Source organism: Quercus robur, chromosome 2 (assembly GCF_932294415.1).
Source record: "Quercus robur chromosome 2, dhQueRobu3.1, whole genome shotgun sequence".
In the NCBI taxonomy this organism is placed as follows: domain Eukaryota; kingdom Viridiplantae; phylum Streptophyta; class Magnoliopsida; order Fagales; family Fagaceae; genus Quercus; species Quercus robur.
In genome coordinates this window covers 14130443-14135566 of record NC_065535.1, presented here as the reverse complement: position 1 = coordinate 14135566, position 5124 = coordinate 14130443, and the positions used below count along the sequence as shown (strand labels likewise).

The 5124-nt window shown below is 34.0% G+C and overlaps 1 protein-coding gene across 1 annotated transcript in view; it reads left to right on the top strand.

The window, feature by feature from the left end:
* LOC126712501 (cytochrome P450 72A397-like) overlaps positions 1–5124 on the top strand; it is a 76538-nt gene that overhangs the window by 27169 nt on the left and 44245 nt on the right. The window lies entirely within an intron of this gene.

Below are 5124 nucleotides of genomic sequence, written 5' to 3'. Positions count from 1 at the left end.
TACCAAAAAGTAGTTCCAATTAAATAAGATTTATCACCATTGTGTCTTGTGGCTTATTTGGGGGGTTTATTTACTATTTAGTGATTAAAAACTCATTTTCTAAAGAATAAGAAACAAGATATTATCATTTCCACTCTATTATGTTTGTGTTTGTACATCCATTATTGCATTAATTGAAGGAATCAATGTTGAATAATGTAAAAAAAAAAAAAAATTGAATTAGAAAAATACATCATTATTATTGGTAATTTTTCATTTTAAAAGTAAAATGTTAATATTTTTAATCCTACCCAAATTAAAAACCCTTCTATTGATTATAAGATCCCAATTTTAAACAACTTGTTGACACCCTATTTTGCAACCCGAATTTAACCTCACATGGGGGATAAAAGGGTAATTTCACTTTGGAAATGGGTATCTTAATTGTGGCCATTAGATCCTTAATTTCATTTCATCAAAATGACCTTGATGTTGTAATGATCAATTCGATAGGTCATAAGCCCTAATCGAAACATCAAATTGAAAGTTATTATCAAATCAAGTTTTAATGGCCGAGATGTGCTATCACAAATTGAGTCTGATTATATGTAATTATGAACAATTGATTTCAATTGGTTATAATTATAATCAATTTGAGATGAATGACGTGTCATAATTTAATTGAACAGGACTACATTTTATGGTAAGGTTGCACACACTTAATTAATTAGATAGTCAAACATTAATTATTCAATGAGTAATTTGTGCAATTATCTTTTTAATTAGGGTAAATTTGGAACTAATTAAGTCTAAAATGGGAGTGATTGGAGCCTATTCATGTTAATTGGAAACTAATTTGGGACTTATTAATGTTAATTGTTCTGAAATTATTTTCTAACAAATGACCTTTGCTCACCATTTTGTTGATAGCTCTAAAAATATTTTGAATCTATGAATAAGGTTAATTTTTCCAGAAACTAGACATCTGAGGCTTCAATTTGAGCATAAGAATGAGACAATTCCAATCCGAATTGATAAGATATGATTTTTTGAATTTGGCTTTGCAGCCTGTTATAGGAAAACCGAATTTTGCTTGCTCATTACTCCCACCAATCTCTACATTTAATGTAGTAGATTTCCCCAAAGTCTAAAATAAGGTCTAGGTTCATGATTCTTTTTGATCATTTGTTAACTCTCATTAAATGACCTTCCAATCTATTCATATTTTCTCCACCACTACTATATAAACCCTCAACTCCTCCATTCTAAAGCACACAGAAAAACCCTCTCTTTTCTCCTCTCGAGTTCTAGTGATGTAGAGTAGTTTTGTCATATCTTGGTCTTCCTTAGACTCGAGGTATTGAGTGAGCTCACTCTCCCTCTCCTAGTTCTTCTTATCTACTCCACCCTTAGAATCTCCATCAAGAGTCTCCTCCTCCACCGTGTGAATCTTATATGTAGGTATAATCTCTTCCCCTAACTTGTTTTTTATATTATTATGATGAGATTAAGATTAGAGCATGCTAGTGTTTATTTGATTTCCTAGAATATGTTTGAATGTTCTTAAATATTTATATGTATTTTTCACATATTCTTGGTTGTTCATTGCATGTTCATGCATAACACTAGCTTTGATCTTAAATCTATATCAAAATTATGAAAAACATGTTTGTTTCATAACTCTCTCAAATCCTTGAATCTAGGATATCACCATTCACACACATTTGCCAGAATTTATTTTCAAATCCAAATGCAATACTTAATAAATTGAGTTAGGGTTTATCACATGCACAAACATTAAATTCAACATGCAAATTGATTAACATATTGGATGATATGATATGAATGTTAGCCACTATAGTCTAAAAGACCGGTTTCACCTTGCAAGATGGGTGCCTAACACCTTCCAATCTTGTAACATAGCCTTCGAGCTTAGATTAAGGGTTGATAGATCAATGCTTATCCATGTAATTTTCAATTTTTAGATTGTAACTAGGAAACAAAACCATGTACTTAATCTTAGATTGTATCTAGGACCAAAGCGATGTAATTTCTTATGATCAATGTAAATTCATTTGCAAATCAATAAAATGAGGAAAATTTCAATTTTGGTTTTCTTATTTATTCCAATAATTAAATAAGTGGTGACTCCATTGTAAAACCTTTAATCTAAAGGGGAAAATATAATCAGTCGAACCTCCATTTTGAGAGACAATAACACGACTCCACCCATTAACGTGGATTTGGTCTAACACCAAAAAAAGGGCTGGCAGAACGGTCTCTCACAATGGCGGTTCCACTAGGGATATTGAGGACTAAGCTTCAATTAGGTTATGGTGGCCAACCATGTCATTGTTTGTTTATTACTTTTTTGTATATAATATGTCATTACATTGCATGTCATGCATCATTTGCTTGAATAAAATTTATTTTATTTGTGTGCAAGCCCAAAAGCTTGGTAGTATTAGCCGTGGATTATGGTATTCTTGAGACTTGCATACCCAGTGGTGAACCTACCACCCATCGCGACAAGGATCACCATGATTATGCCTTGGTGGTTCATAGGGCAAACTGTACCGTTCGGACTAACACGGCTCTCCTAGTGTCACAAGTTGGGAGGTACGACGTCCTAACTTGTGGGGGACCTTTAACCTACCTTCTACCCATGTTGTAATGACCCATAGAAATTACCTTTAGGTTGGCCCATGTAAATTGCATTTCATTACACATATGTGTGGCTTTTGTTTGAACGATGATGACTCAAGTCCAAAGCTTGAGCCCATCATAATTGTTTGAACCTTATTTGTTGTGAATGAACTCAAGCCCAAAAGCCTATGATTGAACTCTACTTGGTATGGAAACCCAAAATTGTTTCTTGAATCATTCTAAGCCTACCACTTGAGCCCATCAAAGGTGTATAAATACCCTTATACTCACGAAATGTAGAGTAGAGAAAGAGCTTCCAGAGAGAATTTTGAGAGAGAAACTCTAGAGAAAAACAAGATTTATTCATCCACAATCTTAAACATTTGATTCTCCAAATTCCTCAATTCTCACCTTTTCCATTGTCATATCCATAAGAGGATTATAAACCAAAGTCTTACCTCACCAAATTCAGAGTAGTGAGAAGGTTCTTGGTGTTTGGGAAGTAGTTCAGGAGAGAACCAATTCATATTGGTTGATGCAATGGGCTAATCGCGGGATTCGGAAAGTTAGAGAAGACACGGTTCGGCGTAACCTTGTTGGAGCAAGAAGCTTGGAGGGCTTAGTTGCATTGAGTGCATTAGGCTTGGAGGGTCTATTGCTATTCATGTATCCCAACTGATTTTCTAGTGGATCATTTACCACTTGGAGGGCGGCGGAGAGGTTTTCGCCAAGTTCTTCGGTTTCCTCTTCGATAACACATGTTGGTGTTATCTTGTGTTTGCATCTCTCTTTCCTTTACTCTTAGCTTTTAATTTATAATGGTTGTGATTAATTAATGGCTTAGAGTAATTTGATATTCTGGGTATTGCTTTTATTTCATATTCCGCACATACATTGTTTGAATCTAAGCTTGTATTGGATATTTTGTTTTTGGGGGTCTAAATATTCACAAGTGTTTTATACACTAAGTGAGTTTTCAAATTTCATTTGATCCATGTAAAGACTTTGCTACTTGACTTAGAATATAAGAAGAAATGGTCTTAAAAGGCAATCGAAGAAAATATATCCATCAAAAAATTCAAAAAGCTCATGCATTCAATCTTAATTGTTAGGACATATGTGAATCATGATAGGAACATATGTCAATATAGAATTGGCTAATCTTTTGACAAAATACACTTTACTTGTATTTGGGTAGATCTAGGAAGTGTTTAATGCTTCAAGGAACAAGGTTTCAAATTCAAGTGTTAAAACCATGTAAGTTTGTCCAAAAATCAAGCGGAGAAGTGCTGGATTTTAAAGCTCGACAGCTAGTATCTATCGAGATTTAAAAAGCTGTTTCAGCTCGATGCTCGACAGCTTCTTGATAGATAGGGTATTTGTTGAGGTTTATGAAAATCAGTTTTTCAGAGCTGATTTCATTCAAATTCATGAATAGATGTTTGGGCTTTCTTTTCTCACAACCCTCACCATATATAAGTATTGCTTTAAGGGCCGTCACAGCTGATGCAACTCAATGCAAAAGTTTTTTCACAAGCATATTGTGAACAAGAGGCATATGCCCTAGTTTATCCTTCTCTTCAAGAAGTTGCTATGTTTTGACCTAATCCTCTATGAGAGATGTACATAGGCAGCCTTTCAAAGGCTCGGTCCCAATCACCCAAACAACCTTGGGGAACAAAGGCAAAACAATGTGACAAAATTGTTTGGGTGCATGTTAGTCTAAACCCATTTGTTTTGCATCAAGCATGCTTAAACTTGGGGTGTTGGCCTATTTATATTGTATGCAGATATGTCCTTCTTGCATGAAAGCATGTTTTTATTTGAGGCATCAATCCATTTTTTTGCAAGCTTGTCCACATTAGGGGCATTGGCCACTCTTTTTATTTTATTTTTTATTTTTTTTTATTTTTATGATAACTGGTTTCTAACAAGCTAGAGAAAGAAAGCCATTTTGCAGGAACCAAGGATGGCAGACTGTGATCTTCTTTCATGTTCCCCAATGGTTGCAATATCAAATGAACTCAGCTTCAATTCAAGCATGGAATATGCTCCAAACTAGGGGCATTGGCTAAGTACTTCCAATTCATTTCAATGAATAAATCCATTGCTAATTGAAATTATCTTTTTGCAGGAATTAAGCAAGGACTTATCCAGCAATCCGCATCAACTTCGAGCCAAAGTTATTCTCATTCAAAGGATAGGCTTTTCAAAAAAAAAAAAAAAAAATCATCAATCAAGATTTTAAATTCTTTAAAAAAAATTAAAAAAAAAATCAAGATTTCCAAATCTTTCAAATTTTTTTTTTCAAAAGTCCCAAGAAAAATCTTCATTAAATTCTTCTTTAGGAACCAAAAACAGAAAGTTATGATCATCTTCTAGATTTTCCAGTGGTGCGACATCAAGTCAACTATCCACCCTCAGCATTCATCGAAGCATGGTATATATCCCAAACTAGGGGCATTCGCCAGGTATGCCGAATTCTTTTCAATGAATAAC